This window comes from Lactuca serriola, chromosome 3 (assembly GCF_051521515.1).
Source record: "Lactuca serriola cultivar US96UC23 chromosome 3, Lser_US96UC23_V15, whole genome shotgun sequence".
Taxonomy (NCBI): Eukaryota; Viridiplantae; Streptophyta; class Magnoliopsida; order Asterales; family Asteraceae; genus Lactuca; species Lactuca serriola.
In genome coordinates this window covers 218001168-218020785 of record NC_136410.1, presented here as the reverse complement: position 1 = coordinate 218020785, position 19618 = coordinate 218001168, and the positions used below count along the sequence as shown (strand labels likewise).

Genomic DNA, 19618 nt, shown 5'->3' with positions numbered 1-19618 from the left:
ATTGTTACACACCCTCCTACTCAAAATCATAGATTGCTTACACAAACATCATCACATTCTTGTTAGATCTTCAAATCTTCAAGTGATTCTTCAAGTGTTCTTGGGTTGAACACTTCTCTTCTTCAACACTTACCTACTGAAATCACTCAAGGTGAGTTCATACCCATACATTTTCATGTTTCTCAAGTTTTTAGGGGGGGGGGGGGGGAATACAAGTTAAAACACCAAGAACATAACTAAACTTTTCTAACAGCCTTCATCAGAAACGTTCAACTCCATTCACGGACTGTTTTGGACAACTTAAACATTTTTGTTTTCAAAACTGTTTTAGGTGTAAGTAGTTCAAGTTCTTATCTTTAAAATGACTACTTGCACATCTCCATACGATTTTTCTATAATTTATGGTGATTTTTACAAAACTGCCTATCATTTCAAACACCAATCCGGACCAGTCTGCGATTATGGACTTTTTCACCCGAGTTGGAGGTCATTAAAAATCATGATAAAAATTATGAATAAACTAGACACATTTTGGGAACTCTCAGAAGTTACGGATTTAGTTTTCGACTTCGTATGATTTTTCTATGGCTTTTCTAAAACAGTGTAGGAAGGTTTAATTTAGTTAACATCATATAACTTTCATAACACTTTGTATTATGTTGAGCAAAGTGTATAATAATAAATTCTAAGTATTGAATGTGTTTCTTTGTTAATTTTATCATCATAAACTGAAATTTTGTCATTTATAATAAGGATATTCATTCATTTAGAACACGTATATTAAACTATAATGAGCATAGTTTATGGATTCATAGCACAAATGCGTTTCATAAAAGAGTTTCATATACATTACAAACGTTTTGGATAAACTATAATAGGTATAGTTTATGTATCATTTACTTCTCAAACTTATTTACCAAAGGTTTTCAGTTTAGATCACGTAAATCTGTTAATGAATAAATTTGTGAGTCATTCGCTTCGGGTTACTTCCAAAGTAACCAATTCAAAAAGTCCTGTAAATTGTAACCAGAGTCTCTTATTGGGAGAACGTGATAGTTGTGTATAGATCTATATTATGTTTGACAAACCCACACCAGAGCTGCTTGCAACAGCTAGACCGGCAGGTCTGTGGTGACAAGTGTCATTTCAGTTTCGCGACGCCTGAAGAACGTCGCAATTACGAGGCCGTCTAAGTCAAGTATGGTTATGATAGCTCACATATGGTATTAACAATCATAAGATTTACGGGTTCTAGCTTTAAATTAGCGAGTTATGTCTAATTAGCTCACTGAAATTACTTTAAGTATGGAAAAATACTTGTACGTCTTCATATTAAAAAGGGTTTTATGTTTATTTAAAATCACTTTTTATATCAATTACAAATATCGTTGTATATTTTCAGTCTTAGTATTTAAGACTACACACCATTCATTACGAGAGTTTTTCTCAAATCAGAAAGAGTTTTATGCCGATTTAAAACCACGTTTATATCATTAACTATGGAAATTACTTGTTCATTCTCGGTCTTGGTATTTAGGACCACATAACTTTTATAAGGAAAATATTGGATTTTTCTTGGTAACATACATCTCTTTACAAAGATCGATTTTCAAACTCTTACTGTCAAAAGCTTATGAACTCACCAACCTTTGTGTTGACACTTTTCAAAACTACTTGTATTCTCAGGAATTCAGTGAAACAGGAAATCAACAACGTTTTGAGGATGGGACGAAAATTCGTCAAACAGTTCATTTTGTATCATAATGTAATTGATTCGAATCATGTAAACATATACTTTGGTGTAACGTTTTCAATTATATTTATGATGGTTGTATTTACTTTGAGCACTATTATACTCGTTGTTGTGATACTCTACATGAAGTCCTCCACCCTGGGACGTTTCCGCCATCCTTGGTTTGGGGGTGTGACATGGCGAAAAACTCTTATTCTCAAATTTCTTTGTGTTATCTTCCTGTTCAGTTTCCCTGTTCATCCCGATTTTAGTGAGTGTTTGCTTCGTCATAGGATTAGGGTTTTTGTAAAATCTATAATATGTGCTTCTTTTTCTCCCTAACAAGGTTTTTCGACTGTTGTTCAACTGGGTGTATTTGGGCATAGGACCATAACTAGCAATCCACAATCATAGAGATTTTTGGATGATAACTAGCAAGAAATTAAAATTCAGTGTATCTATTTATGCAATTCCAACTCCACCTCCATAGTTATTTGATGAGGATTACTGTTAAGATTCTGCTACAATTAAACTTTTTTAACCCTATACCGATGACGATTGCTGCTAAGATTGGTGGTTAGTTCTTCGATTTTTTTCCTTTTCGTGTTTTGATTTGTATCGGCAGATTTGTTCCAATTTTTTCAATTTTGTTCTTGTGTTTGTTTATTTTGTGTGTATTCTGGTGTGTGTATGCGTGTAACCTAATTTGTCGTCATTGACCAGAGGTCCGAAAGGACTTGATGTGCTTGTAGTTTCATGTTCGTCTTCCTTTAATTCTTAAATTGCATATCCTCCATTATTTTTCTTCTCGTGTCTTTTCCCTAACTATCACCCTCTTCAATGTTCTTCTCCCAATTTAGGTTCTATAGCTGAGAAACAACTAAAAATATAAGTTTTTTTCTCGGTTTTTACTATTATTAAATTTTAGCTGTTTATGAATTTCCTAAATACTCAGTGGGGAATTCAAATGGAAAGCGGAATGTGCGTACAAGGGATTATGTCACAGAAGAAGGGCTAAGTATATGCCTAATTGGAGAATATGTCATAGAAGAAGGGTTCTAATGTTCTAAACTGGTTTCATAATCTTATATTGAGTTTTCAAATGATTTTAAATATGTTTTGTTGTTAGTAGGGATTTCTCCATAAAGTTCTAAAAGTATTGCAGGATGTGAGTAGATTCATGAGACCATCAGGTTAGGTTTTGAAGTGAACTCGATTGTGATTAAGCAAATGATTTTGAAGTGAGTTGGACGTGATTTTACATTTAGATTTGTACCTTTTCTTACAATTATAGGTTCTATGACAATTATTTTTATATGTTAATTTTATGATTTTTGTGTAATTTTGTATTCTTGTGCATGCATATAGGATCTTACTGTACTTTAAAGGGGTAAAGTAAATTTGAAACAAGAACTCATCTTTATGGTAGAAGCTTTAATTGTCAATTATGTTATTATTATTTTTTTGACATACGCACAGCCACATACACCATCTATTTCTGCAATAAGCAAGTAATAGCAATGTATCTCAAATATTTTGAGAAGTTGTGAATGAAACATATTTTACTCAACAAAAACAATAAATCATTTTTTCATTTTTTTTTCACTTTTTTTCAAGTATAACAGTGTTCTAAACAAGTAGATAATTAAGTACAATGCTATTATTAGATAGAATTTAAAATAGTTGATATCTTAAAATGGAAACTTGTAAGTAAATAATGAAAATACCCCTTAGTTGTAATACACTTTGACACCCTTTTAGTTATAGCTACTTCTATCATTTTTCATTATTTTTTTTTTCAATTAAATATTGAAAATGAGAAGGGTAACATGCGCTTCATCTTTCTTGATACGATATAGCAAAAGAAAAAAAAATACATGAATTTCTCTCTTGTGAGTACTTTTAAACCTACACATTTGATGTCATGTTTCATTTGATTTCTCAGCCCATAAATTGAATTGTGATTTCCACTAAACTTATTTTCAGTTTTCATCTTTAGAGATATGATATACTATATTATTATTCATTTATTCTTATCGAACTAAATATATGCACTCTTCACATTTCTGCATAATCAAGTCAAAAGTTTATCAAATTTAAAGTTCCAACTGATTTTCTATGCAACCTAAAAATATGTAAATTACTTGAATCCTTTTAGACGTAGAAGGGTTTAATTTGTTTAATGCTAGAAATTACTCTTTATCATGATTGTGATCAACAAATTGTTTTTTATAGTATCTATAACCACTTTGAATATTTTTTTTTTGTTTATATAATAATTTTAAATATATTAACCGTGATTTCCACAAGTTATAGCCTAATATGATTATAAATAGAACTTTTTAAGTCATTAACTTTTTTTTTTTTTTTTTTTTTTTTTTTTTTTTTTTTTGCCACAAGATCAACAATATATCCTTCGCCACGTGTATACCATCATTCATTATAAAACGTCAAAAGGGTTTAATTTAATTAACGGAATGGGAAAATGTCCACAGGCCTTCTAATTTAATTAATTGAATGGGAAAATGTCCACAGCCTTTCGTATATAAATCAATACACAACATTGTTTTTTTATGTTTATCTTCATGTTTATTTTTTTTTATCACAACCAAGATTTATACCAAATAGATAGTTGGTTACTTTATTATTATTTTTTTATTCAAGTGAAAAGTAACGAGTACAAGTTCTATTGCTATTATTTTTTTGTTTATTATTTTTTTGTTCTATTGCTATTTATTTTCCACATGTCTTTCTCTCATTCAATTTGCCACATGTCATTTTATCATAATTTAGAGATATATTTATTTTCCACTTGTCATTTATTTTATTTTCCATTTCTAATATATTATTAATTAGTTTCCATAAATTAAACCTACCATCTACCCTAATAAATAAGAATAATTTTGCCACATGTCTTTCTCTCATTCAATTTGCCACATGTCATTTTGTCATAATTTAGAGATATATTTATTTTCCACTTGTCATTTATTTCATTTTCCATTTCTAATATATTATTAATTAGTTTCCATAAATTAAACCTACCATATGATATTAATTTCAAATTTTAAATTTTAAATTTCAAATAAATTTACAGTTTAAACCTTTGTGTTTAACATTTTGTTATAATTAACTTGTTTAGTATATGGGTCTGATAACTAAACAATAATTTTAATTTACTTATTTTTTGCATGTTTTTTTTTTCTCATAATTTTTATTTATTTCAAATTTCGAATTCAAATAAACTTTTCATTTAATCGTTTCTATTTAACATTTTGTTTTAATCAACTCGTATAATATACGGGTTTCACAACTAGTACATAATCAACCAACATGCCATGAAACCCAATCCATAGAAATTCAACATCTAGATATAACGTAAACATTTACCATATATAGATGTTGATATTAAATCGATTAAATTCGCCGATGCCCGTATAGGTTGAATTCTAAATTATTGAAAAGCTACGAATAGCAAAAAGAGAAAAATAAATTAATAATAATAAGAGAAAAATAAATAAATACTAAAGAGAAAAATAATGTCAAATCAAATAATTATGAAATGTACCTAAGGGCATTTGATATGGTTGATCTTCAAAAACTTTTTTTTTTAAGGATAATGACTTAAAAAAGCAATATATTTTTTTATTTGTATATATTTAGTCATTTTTTTTCATCTACATTTACCCGTTCAACTTGTTAAACTGTACACATTTAGTCCTTATGACCGGTTACTTCAGGTTAGCCGGTAAAAATGACTTAATAAGGTAATATATTTTTCACTTTGTACACATTTAGTCCTTAATATTTTTGTACACATTTAGTCCTTAATATTTTTGTACACATTTAGTCCTTAATACTTTTTTTTGTTTCAAAATAAGTTATTTTTGTTTTTGTACGCATTTAGTACTTTTGAATGATTTCTTTAGGTTTTTCTCACGACACCTTACGCAGGATAGTCATATGGTGGTGGGATAGATTGAGGTGGTCCTGCTATATGTTGTAGGCCAAGATACCTGATGTGAGCCGACCGTAAGTCGTAGGCACGTAGGCTCGAGAAGAGCGGTTGGGTTAAGGCGGCATGCCGACAAACCCTTGGTATTCCAGTCTGATGACTGATTGGACCTGTTGCTTGTTGGCATTTCAGTCCGATGACTAATTGGACCAAGGTATTCCAATCTAATGAGTATGGGCTCATTATGCATGATAATACATTTGTTGTATCAGATATTTTTGAGGCTCACTAAACTTTGTGTTTATCGGTTGTTTATGTTTTCAGGTTCTATCATTGATCGTAGGAAGGCGAAGACATGATTGTACACACTCATCAACAGTAGTGAGGATTCCGCGTTTCTTATATTACTCTGATTTTCGATAAATGTATTTTGAAATAAACGGTTTTTCTTAATAATGGATTTATAATTAGGGACTTTTGCCTTATTTAAAAATGAAAATTTTTGGTTGTGAAAATGAGACGTTACACATAAATATCAACAGTCTCACACACTTCATCAATGATTGTCCCACGTAAAATGTCATGAGAAAAACCTAAAAAAATCATTCATAAGTATTGAATGGGTACAAAAACAAAAATGACTTATTTTGAAACAAAAAAATATTAAGGACTAAATGTGTACAAAATGAGAAATATATTACCCTATTATGTCGTTTTACCCAGCTAACATGGAGTAACCGGTCATAAGGACTGAATGTGTACAGTTTAACAAGTTGAAGGGATAAATGTGGACGAAAAAATTGGGGTGCAAAGTTATTCATTCATGACTTTGTAAATGTTTGACTTTTGTAAAACCCACTTGCATGTGGTGCTTTAGACTTTAGACCCATTTGTTAGTTAGAGTGAGAGAGAGACATGTAAACACCTCTATATAAGGTGGGTTTGTCCACTTGTAGAGGTGTGCTTGAGAGATATAGAAGTGAGTGTGTAAGTGTGTGTTAATTATGTAGTCTAGATCTAGATCCTTTTTGTGTAACACCATATACATTCAATATATCTCTTAAACACCCAAATCGCTATGTTCAATTGTGCAAGCTTTAATTCCGCATGCCAAACCATGTTCTTTGTCACTACAATTGGTATCAGAGCGGGTCTTCAAGATCAAGGTGATTTTTGAAGAACGATTCTCGGTTTGGCAAATTTTTGTCGCAATTTGATCAATTTTGGTGAGTCTCTCTCTATGATCTCTCTTAATCGTGTTGAATCGTGCGTAGCGTTTTTGAATTTTGATCGATTTGACTCATTGGATCAAATTTTTCTTGAAAAACCCCATTATTGATTCAATATTTTTTTTTTAAAAAGATCAAATTCAATCAAAAATAATGATATACTGTTCATTTCCGATTTATTCAAAGATCAAATCTCATTATAAGCCCAAATTTGTTTGAATCATGTTACTGTTCATGATTTTTTTTTTGGCCCATAAAAATTTCCAATACTATTCATCTAAAGTCCAATTCGTGAAAAGGTGCTCCGATTTTTCTTTTGTTCATACATCTCGATTATTCTTGATCTGTTTGTCTATCTTCTCGTTCGATTCAAGAAAAAAAACTCACAAAACCGAAATTCAAAATTGATTCATGTTCTTTTTCATATTCTTATTCATCTTGTTTTCTTGATTCGTATTCTTTGAATCGAAATTGATTCATGTCGTCGATTTAGAAATCTCTTTGGAAACGATTTGAAAGAAAAATTAATATTTTGATTTTGATGTTTGGAGCCGATATTCACTGAGTTTGTTATTTGAAAACCAAAAGTGAATATATGAGATTTGAATTGTCGATTGCTTTCACAGTTTTTAAATCCATGATTTAACAAATTGATGAAATCAAATTGTTAATGTCTATGATTTTTCGGAGGCTGATTTAGAATCGATTTTGACTGAGTTTGCAAATCGTTGGCCTCTAATCTAAAGTGGGTATCGATTTTTGTATTGTCAACTGGGAATGAGTCTTGATTTGGGAAAGTGATTTTGAGAAACGAAGTATGGAAATCGATGATTTTGAGTTAATACAGATTTAGAATGGGAAGGATTCGATTTTGGAGTTATGGCCTCATTAATGAATTAAGTGATTGAAAAATCGAAGTATTGTGGCTCATAGTTGGAACGACTTGGGAATCCGTATTCTATAGATTGATGAACTGGAACTTGATTGAACGAAGCCTTGGTTATATGAATGATGAATTGGAGTCACTGTCGATTTTGAAAACGAAGGGTTAATGATCGATTTGTTGAATTGGAGTCGATTTCGTGCTTGTATGTTGTATGTGGGTTTGTTCGTGTCTACAGGAAGAGTGATGTTGTTGCTGCGAAGCCATGGATTTTGAAAGCCAACCAGGGTATTTGTTTTTCGGGTTAACTGTGAAGAAAACATGAAGAACTCAATAATTCGTATTTGGCTAATTGGGTTCGCATTTATGGATTGGATTCGCATTTGGTGGGACATGTGTGTGATTGATGATTTTTTTTGTTTGTTCGCATTTGAAATCAGTGGGTTTCGCATCTGGGTTTCTCAGACAACTGAAATGCGAATGAACTCAAAGACGGATGGATACAAGATGCGAAAGAGGTGTGAATGAAAATGCGAAGGCTTTTACAGTAAAATGCGAATTGGGGAAGAAAGCTAAGAGTTTCGCATTTGGTCCCTGCTCTTTTCAAGAAATAATATAAGAGGTCCAACTTCGCAAAATGGCAAATTTTACCCAGTTTCGCATTTGGGGTAAAAATTTTGAGAAATTGGAATATTTTCAAATCTAGTCCCTGCAGTTTGTGCAAATTTACACATTCTACCCAGTTTCGCAAATGGGGGTGTGTTTCTCATATTTGGCTATTTTTGGCGCAACGGGTCACTGCAGAATTTTGAAATTGACAATTTCTACCCATTTTTGAGAAATTTTGTCAAACCGTGAACGACAATAAAAATTGATTATTTTTTGGATTTTCCGGATTGAAGCACAAAGTTTATGCCACATGTTAAGGGGGAGTGTTGACATGAAAAATTCCGAATAGAGCACGTTCTTTTTCCTTTGGAGTTTTATAATCAAATTTCGATTATAAAAAGGGGGAGAAGTTTTATATGGAAATTCGAACTTGAATTTTTCATATTACGCGGATTTGAATACCGAAGTGATCTTGAAGTTTTGAAGCCTACGAGATGATGCAATTGGAAGTTTGGAAGTGATGTATTCGAAATGGGTTTGGTTAATTGAAGATTTTTGGGGTGTGTTTTTATGCGCAACTTTGAATGATTATTTGGAGTTTGGAATACTCTTGATCATTCGTTGCTGCTCGGATTGTATGGTCTCACTATTGGATTAGTGTCTAAGTCCATAACTATTTTGGTATGTACTTGACCCGATGGTGCATGGTCCTTTTGGGTTGCCTTCACCAAAACAACTTGACTGGAGAAATAAATAGAAAGAGAGGATAATATGATTTATTAATATGTTATAAGAATAATATATTAAAGGAGAAATCATATTTGTTTAATTAATATTGGTCGATAATTAATTAAGAATTAGTTTTGTGATCAAATGTAATTAATTAAACTAGAGGGGCTGAATTGTAATTATGTGATAGTTATAAAATAAGGTAAGAATTATCTTATAAGTATGGTGAACGAATTTAAGGTTGGAAAGCCTTAGAATTCGAGTGTGATAAGGATTCAAGGATTATCTTATTGGTTGCTTAATGGATAATCAACTAGATAAGGATAATGACTGAAACCCTATCTCTACACCTATATAAACAACCCCAAGGTCATGAATTCGTGTATCCCTTCCCAAGAAGTCCCAAATACGAATTCTAACCTCTCTCCTCTCTCTATATACCTTCTCCACTTGCTTATGGTGTTTGTAAGCCATTAGAGGAGTGACACTTGTGACTCTTTGCTTTCCAAGGTCAATTCAAGGAGGAATTGGATTGTTATTGCTATATAACAATCAAGGTATGTTCTTAAACCTATTTACATGTGAATTCTGATTTCCATATGCTAGAATCAGGGTTCAAAGTCTTGGATTCAAAGTATGTACAATAGAGAAACCTAGATCCAAGCTTTAGGGTTTGTATGAGCACATAGGATGTCTTATGCCCAAAACCCATCAGTGGTATCAGAGCCATGATTGGTTTCTATTGTATTGATGCTTGATGTAACTGAAAATCGTGTTTTGGCCTCACTGTTCGACCTGACTCGGCGAGTCACTCTTGGACTCGGCGAGTCAGCCCTACTCGGCGAGTTCCAGAGGGTGACTCGGCGAGTTGGTGCATCAGACAGTGCTTATCTCGGGATTTCTTGCTATTTTTGCATTGGGATAATTACCTTATCATGTTAGATTAATATTAATCCGATTATATGATATATTTGACTATAATTTTAATCTAATTGAAGATATTTATCAATTAATAGGATAATTGTTTCCTTATAAGATAATTGATTAATTATTTTAAGTAAATTGATAAATTATTTTGCAAGAAATCATCAAATATGGATAATTATGGGATTAAATGTTAATTTGAATTATTTGTTATTTGATCCTTGTTGTTGTGAAAAGTTTCATATTTGGCCCTTTAGGTTTTATAGTTTAAAATTTGAACCCCAAAAGGTTTTGTTGTTTTGAAATTTAAATAGTTAAAACCCTAATGTTTTGAAAAAGGTTTCAAAACTTGCCCTCAAGTTTTGGAATTTAAATTTTGATTAAATAGTTTAATTTTGATGCATATTTAAATTCTAATCCCAAATGTGTTTCAAAACTTGCCCTCAAGTTTTGGAATTTAAAAGTTGATTAAAAGTTTAATTAGGAATGTTAAATTCTAAAACTCTAGTATAGTTTTGAAAAAGTTCAAATCACACCCTTATGGTTTTATTAACTAATTAAGGTGTTTAATTAAAGAGGTTTAATAAATCCATAAAAGTTAAGGTTTACAATTAAAGGTATAATTGTTAAATTGAACCACCTAATATTTTAAAAGTGTAAAATACACCCTATACTATATATAACATTAAAAGTCTAACATTATATATATGAGTAAAAGTCAGTCTTACCGTTAGTAGGCCTCATTCACGAAGCTGGTCTATAAGGGGTGTTTAAGGAAATTGCCTATAAAATGGTGATTGAATGGGTATCCACTCTTACCCACCACACTCTTGACTAGTGGAGGGTCGTTAGCCGAACGGGTAGGATAGGACGAAACCTTCCATTATAAGTATAATGAATTATAAAAGTAACTAAATGTTTTCATAAAATTCCCAATCTTAGTTACTTAGGCAAAAGTGAATTGATGCAATTCCATGAAATTACACTTTGTGCCCTTGCGAAGACGTTAGTGGAGCGTGTGTGGTTAACCGGCACACTAAATGGGTCTAAGCAAAGGTAGCAAAGGGTGACTCAATGTTTGTCATAGTTCGGTGGAGCGTGTGTGGTTTACCGGCACATCGAATAGGTGACTGTAACATGTGAGGGCACCATGTAGTTTGCATGGTTATTCACACCCGCTTTGTGATCCTCGGCATCCCAGTCACAAACAAGAGGGGCATATCGAGATATAAACATGCCATTGAAAGTTCAATGTATCTCAAAGGATCTAGGAATTTTCATAGATTTAAAACTTAAATTTCTTTTTCGTTTTTCATGGTGGAAATTAGTGAATCGTCATTCACTTACCTTTAAATATTCTGCAATTAGGGTTATGGCATCCCTCTCCCGAGTTGTAGAATGTTGTGTTGGGTCCTAGCCTTAGTATCTTATTTGGGTGATTTACTAAGGACTCAATCAATCAACTAACTTGAATTTGTTTTTTTGTTTTCTCCCGTTTTGTAGATGTCAAAGTTCGACAACTATGGTCTTCCCAAATCCCGTGGAACAAGTATTCCACATGAAGATGGTATTCCACGATTCAATCGAGGAACAAGAAATCATGCTTCACTTCCTCATCCTCCTCCTATTGTTCTCCCCAACCCACAAGATCGAAGAATTGAAAGGTTCAATATCACTAAAGCCCTATTGGAAATGAAACATGAAGATGGTAAACCCGTGTGTGCCCACGTTCTAGGAATGAAATCACACATTGATAGGTTGAAAATGCTGGGTGTGTCATTCCCAGATGAGTTGGCTGTGAATTGGGTTTTGCAGTCACTTCCTGAATCATATAATGAGTTCAAAAGAAAGTATTATATGATGAATCATGACGACAACCTCATTGACCTAACTTACATGCTCATTGCTGCTGAATCAGAAATGATTTGGCGAAGCAATGGAGCGTATTTGTTGGGAAAGTCAACCGACCATGCTTCCAAGGACGTTCTAGGAGAACTGACCTGCGTTTGCTGCCAAAAGAGAGGGCGTTGGATACAAGTCTGCCCAAAGAGCCTGAAGAGTCCAGAAGATGGGAGAGTCAAAGAGTATGGCTGTGCTTCAGGTAAAATCCACTATCTAACTCCATTAAGTTCCTATTCATTGATTCTTTATACATGATGTAATAAGATTGCATTTGAATGTTTTGTAGGGTCGGTGAAAAGAAAGGAAGGTTGATAAGAGAAAGCAAGATGAATCTAATCACAAGAGATGGATCTCGATCGCATGGACTTGAAGATTAGATTTTGAGCTTAGAAAGTTATGATAGAGTTGTTAGAAATTTCCTTTTGTACATAGTTTTCAATGGATTTTTGCATTGTAAGGACAAATTTTTCCGCTGCTTTTATAAAATAAATTTTGTTTGACTTATTTATTTATTTGTTTATTTCCTTACAATGAAGTCATTATGAAAATCGATGTTTGAATATTTCTACAACAAATGGATATGATTCTTGTTTATGTTATTTATGGAAATGTCAAGAATTTACCAAATAGGGAGAGTTTTCTCATCGCCCAAAGTTTCAATCGGACAGAAATTTGGAATCACGCAACTTGGTTGCATGATGAATGAGAAATTCATATTTGGAAATTAGACCAATTCGTTGACAAAGTGTCAAGTGAAGGACTAGGAGATCAAGTACACAAAGTAGTGTGTTGATCAAGTTCACCATAAGAATAACAAAGATATTCGTCATGATTTACTAAAGGCTTAGTAAATATGATTATACTTACAAGATTAAGTGTAATTCTAAATTGATTAAAGGGTTTAGATCAATAGTAGAACGAATAAGAAGAATCAAGTAGGCAGAAAGATAAAAGTTTTTCCATTCTAAGAAGAAGGGAGAGTAGCTTTTATGCTTTATGATAGTTCTTAATGATTAAGAACCATATCTCAATTGATCTTCTAAGTGAGTCTTAGTACAATTGTATGTCTAAGAAGAGGAATCAAGAATTGAAGAAATGGTTAAATCAATAAGTCAATCATACTTCGTTCCAATAACAAGTCCTAAAGTTAAGATTGTGACATTGAGTGAAAGGTATTAAGAAGGTTTATAACTTTCATTAAATGTGGTAAGTTGTGACCAACTAGGACCAATTTATGAAGAGTTGTGATAAAAGCTACACTAACTCTTGAATATTTGTTTGTCAAGAAATGTTTTGACAAGAGAATCTTATATGTCAAGGAGTCAGTGGGAGTCTTAATTGTCTTGAAAGGTTTCAAGAACAAATCAAATAAGCCTTATCGATCATCACTAGCACACGAGTTGAGGTTTACAACCTATCGTGTTGACATTATTTTGATTCTGTGCCAATCCAATCGAGTTAATTATACATGTGAGTCCTATGAGTTCTCATTTGAATGCATAAAAGGCAAGAACCTTGATCAATGGAAAGTACATTGATAGGAAAAGGTGAGCTGCTTAACTACTTGGAAGACGTGGTGGGCAGCTGTGCTACCATAAGGCAAGAAATCAAGATTAAGAAAGTTCGATCCATATGAGTTTGAATTCGTCGTAAACTTTGTTTTTGACAAATTCACATGGATAGGAACATATACACCATTTAAATCTAAGTGTCATAAGATTTCCTCCTTCATGAAAATGATTGTGAGGAAATGCTTTCACTAAGACAGATTTTAAGAAGATAGTGATTGTAAAATTGCATTCTCGAATTCAATTATGGTTACGGCATCCCTTTCCATAATTTGAATTGTGAGGTTTGGCAATTAGTCTTAATTGTTTAGACACACATATGAACTATCGAAGGCAAAGGTGTATAAGTTCAAGAAGCATTGATAAAGGATTATCAAAGCACTAAGTATTAGAAACATGAACTTAAGAAATTCAATAAGTATTGTTTTCTGAAAGTTAAAATGTTTATGAATACATGTCGAAGCTAGTGGGAGCATAAGTGTTATGTTTTATAATCATCATGATAGTGGGAGCATAAATGTTATGATTGTATGATTATTAAGGAAAGTATTGCAAGGTTAGCAATATTAATTATAGAAAACAAGAGTCATACTTTGCAAAGTTGTAAGAGTTGAAAGGTTGTTTTACTATAATTAAGGGAGAGAATATTATGCTTCATTTCAAATCTAAAGGATTAGGTTGAGAAATATTAATAAATTTAGTCAAAGGTACATAGTGTGTTCTTAAAATTTCGATTATGATTACGGCATCCCTCTTCACAATTCGAATTTTGAGAACATAGAAAATAAAACATTATGCGTCGTGTCCCATACGCTTCGGGTATAGGATCGATTGCAAATGCTTTAATGTTTGACCATTCTAAAATTTTCCAAATGTCGAGCGCATTTAGAGGGAAAAGGGACTAGAATTGGTTTTGACTAAAATAATTAAACAACTATCAAAGGACAATCCAAGTTCGACGAGGATTGGTCGCTTGTGAGTAGTTGGAAGTATAGTATTGGAAAATATGGAAATGTTTCCATATTGGATGGACCGTATCGACATCATTACGAATAGATAAGATTCTATTAAGAATGAGTTGTCATATGGAACATATGGAAGTGTGTCCATATTGGGAATTGAATATTGAGAAATCTATGACTAGATTAGAAACTTCTATGCAAAAGGGTGTTCAAAGAAAGTACTTTGAGTGAGAGACATCACATCTATGGAATTGTCTTGTAACAATCTCCGATAGAAGACTTTGTAATATCATTGGCAATAGTCTTTGTGACTTTGCTGCAGTGACATTACGAAAGGATAGTTGCATAGAATGTTAGAATCTAGCATATTCTATAAGTAGCAAGAATTTGATATTCTTTAACTTATGAAAAACGGATTTGGAGTTGTGAAATGAGAAGGATTGGAAATGTGTTCAATGTGATCTATTTCACAAAGTAAGAACCATAGGTAAACATTGTGTGCATGCTAGGAGCATGAGACAAGTGTTGGAATTCAAGTAAGAAGTTGATTACCCGAAACGACAAATAATGAGTAATCAATATGGTGATAAATAAAAGATGTTTTATTTATACTCAAAGGTTTGAGGCCATATGGGATTAGTATTATTCTTGTGTTTCACATTTGCATGTTTTGACTTCCAGAATAATTGAGTTTATTAAGAATAATCGAATTATTCAAACGGGTCACAGTCGTTCATATGTTGGAAGTAGATATGAATGAAGACTGTCGTGAATTGGTGTGTGGAATGTCTAGAAAAGTATTAGACATAAGCAAATGTTTGCTGCAATGTTCATGAGTGCTTATGAATGTGATTTGAGCATTGGATTAGACCCACGCTCACTTGGATCACTCCATGGATTGTATCACGAGTGATTGGTGAGACGATAACATCTTATATTCTTGAAACCAAGATGTGTGAGTTGTATCTTGCAAATCGGTTGCACATTGATAATATGTAAACGCACTAGTAACTTGGTGTTATAAAACATATTGTTGTGTGTGATTCGGTGCGTGAGTGCAAGCAAGCATTGTATCAAAGTTTATCCGTTCCTTTTATTCAAAGTAGGATAAAAGCGATATCTTTGGGCCCCTCGATGGTTTAGTGATGACAAACGTAAATGCTCGGTCGGGCTAGGGCTAATTTGATTTGTTCAATTAGTCAGTCGTCATAAATCGGGAATCGAGATATAGTACAAAGAGAATGATTTGAAATCATATCTCATATGATATCCAGAATGGAGGAATATATGATCCCTTATCTAAGGACACGCGTATTTGATATGATCAGAGTTGACAGCGGCTTTGGAAAGCTACGATTGCAGATCGGGATCCGAAGTCATACGCAGAATAGTTATTAGACTTATCCAAGTGGGAGACTGTTGGATTAGTGTCTAAGTCCATAACTATTTTGGTATGTACTTGACCCGATGGTGCATGGTCCTTTTGGGTTGCCTTCACCAAAGCAACTTGACTGGAGAAATAAATAGAAAGAGAGGATAATATGATTTATTAATATGTTATAAGAATAATATATTAAAGGAGAAATCATATTTGTTTAATTAATATTGGTCGATAATTAATTAAGAATTAGTTTTGTGATCAAATGTAATTAATTAAACTAGAGGGGCTGAATTGTAATTATGTGATAGTTATAAAATAAGGTAAGAATTATCTTATAAGTATGGTGAACGAATTTAAGGTTGGAAAGCCTTAGAATTCGAGTGTGATAAGGATTCAAGGATTATCTTATTGGTTGCTTAATGGATAATCAACTAGATAAGGATAATGACTGAAACCCTATCTCTACACCTATATAAACAACCCCAAGGTCATGAATTCGTGTATCCCTTCCCAAGAAGTCCCAAATACGAATTCTAACCTCTCTCCTCTCTCTATATACCTTCTCCACTTGCTTATGGTGTTTGTAAGCCATTAGAGGAGTGACACTTGTGACTCTTTGCTTTCCAAGGTCAATTCAAGGAGGAATTGGATTGTTATTGCTATATAACAATCAAGGTATGTTCTTAAACCTATTTACATGTGAATTCTGATTTCCATATGCTAGAATCAGGGTTCAAAGTCTTGGATTCAAAGTATGTACAATAGAGAAACCTAGATCCAAGCTTTAGGGTTTGTATGAGCACATAGGATGTCTTATGCCCAAAACCCATCACTCACATCCTAGAGCCCAAATTGAAGAGTCATGGAAGAATTGAAGATTGAAGTTCGTTTCGACATGTGTCACCTTTGAGGCTCGAACCGCGTAGTGCTTGATTTTGGAAGATTTGAAGTGGGTCATTCATTCCTAACTTTGAGGGGGAGAATGTTGGGGTGCAAAGTTATTCATTCATGACTTTGTAAATGTTTGACTTTTGTAAAACCCACTTGCATGTGGTGCTTTAGCCTTTAGACTCATTTGTTAGTTAGAGTGAGAGAGAGACATGTAAACACCTTTATATAAGGTGGGTTTGTCCACTTGTAGAGGTGTGCTTGAGAGATATAGAAGTGAGTGTGTAAGTGTGTGTTAATTATGTAGTCTAGATCTAGATCCTTTTTGTGTAACACCATATACATTCAATATATCTCTTAAACACCCAAATCGCTATGTTCAATTGTGCAAGCTTTAATTCCGCATGCCAAACCATGTTCTTTGTCACTACAAAAATGTCAATGACCAAATGTGTACAAATCGAAAACTATATTACCCTTTTAAGTCATTATCCCTTTTTTTAATACGTCATTTTTCATTAACTTTTATTTAATAAAAACTTTTTTTTTGGTACAAAACCCTCTCTAATAGTTAACATTTTCCATTATTTTATAAGCAAACTAATTATATAATTTATTTATCTTAAACGTTGGATAAAATCTCCTCATATAATTTATCATTTTTTTAAATATATGCCATGTTTTTAGAATGAAACATTAGTTGATATTAACATATAACTAAATAAATATATTACTATATTGATATTAAAATAAAAACTTATATCAAAAGACATCCAAACTTATATTCAAAAAGATTATTTTACCGTGATATTTGTTTTATTTTCAACTTTTGACATATATATATATATATATATATATATATATATATATATATATATATATATATATATAGGATCGGGTGAGGACTAATTTTAAAGTAAGGACTCGTGAGGACATCTTAAAAAAATTGAAAAAAATACAAATCATAAAATCGAGCATAGATCTATGTACGAAAGAAAAAAAATTGGATCATTAAAATTGAATCATGGATCATATTGATGCAAAATAAAAAAGTAAACTTGAATCATTGATCAATTTTAATGATGCAATTTTTTTTCCAATTTTTTTCTCCCGGACATAGATCTATGCTCGATTTTATGATTTGTATTTTTTTTCAATTTTTTAAAGATGTCCTCACGAGTCCTCACTTTAAAATGAGTCATCGCAGGAACCGGGCTCTCTCTCTCTCTCTATATATATATATATATATATATATATATATATATATATATATATATATATACCTTGCTTAGCACGACGGATGGTTGGTCTAAATATACATTTTGGACATAGGTTGGTGATTGTTTCGGAAAATCGTTTGTTGGTTAGTTTTTAACGAAAAATGTCATAATTAGAAAAAACGAAAGTACAATGTTATGAGTTATGAAAATAAAAATAATAAAAAAAGAAACTAAATTGTTAGAATTTCATGGTTTTATTACTAAAAATCACATCGGTCATTTGTGTCCAACCACATCATACTTGGAGCAACGAGAATCTTGATGTAGTCTTCAATGGAAAGAAAGTGGCAGTGTAACACCCCAAATTTTCCAAAAACTTTTTCATGCTATGGTTTAAAAAAAACATTTGGGTGCTAACCCGCATTTAACAAAAACCGGTCCCACATAAACATTTACAAATTTAGAAAATTGGGTGTTACCATTAAGCATCAATATAACCATAGCAAGCAAATAAGAATTACATCAATACAATTAATAAGGAACTTAACAAGTTCCACTCCATTCTCTATCAATTAACTTTTAACTTCCATCTATCATTCTCTCTCCTTAAGTGTAACCTGAGATACATGGCATTAAAAAGAGATACGCAAGACAATAATGTCTCGTGAGCTACGTGGGTTTGAGACCCAAAACATTTATCACTTTTTTTTATAAAAAAACGTTTCATCTTTGCAAAACATAGTTTTAGACCATAAAACATTTTCAAGCATTTTCAAGGAAAACTCATTTCATAAATGTCATAAATATCATTTCATATCTTCTCCTTTCATTTCATTTAAAAAGTCATATTTCCATATTTCATTTTCTTTAATCATTAAGGGCTAATTCTGGTATTATACCGTTGCCATTTTTATACTTAGGGTCTACGTCCAATAAAGGAACCACTCCCATGTCTAAGACCAAGGTGGAAAGAACAAATCAATCCATCAATGCATCATTTCCATTAGGACATCTATCTCGCGAAGGGGAGGCGCCTCCCCGATAGATTTCTCTAAGGCCTCTTACGAGGTATCATGGCCCGGGCAGTTTTCATTTCATTACTTTCTAATTCCTTTCATTACTTTCTATTCATTTTCATTACTTTCCATGCTTTACACATTTCATACATTAATATCATAAAATCATTTCAAAAGTAAAGCATCTATATTTCAAAACATTTCAATCATATTTTCAAAACATTCGATATTCCAAAACGTTCTTTTCTTTCAAAAACATTCTTGGCTTTAAGGCACTCTTTCAAAATACCCTTTCAAAAAACATTTGACACTTTCATTTCAAAACATTTCATATATTAAAGCATTGCATTTAATTATCATAAAATCATTTTTCCATGTACCCCAAAGTGGGAAAAATGCCAACACGTACTCACCTCAATCACACATAGGCTGGCTAGCTTCTTCTAGTTCCTTTCCTTATAGAAACACTCTCAATCAACACTTATATAACATGGACACAAGTCATTAAAATGACCAAAATACCCCTAAAAGGTTCCATTACTAAATTTTATTGTTTTATACTATTCCTTATGTAAAAATATGAATGTAGGCGAAAACCGCGTGTAAATCCAAGTCCGTATGCA

At 32.3% G+C, this 19618-nt stretch overlaps 1 long non-coding RNA gene across 1 annotated transcript; it reads left to right on the top strand.

Moving 5' to 3' along the window:
• The first annotated feature begins 1878 nt into the window (after positions 1 to 1878).
• Positions 1879 to 3074, top strand: LOC145094798 (uncharacterized). Its single transcript, XR_013703568.1, has 2 exons — positions 1879 to 2308; positions 2688 to 3074. It is a non-coding gene; the product is annotated as an uncharacterized LOC145094798 (long non-coding RNA).
• The last annotated feature ends 16544 nt before the right edge of the window (positions 3075 to 19618 follow it).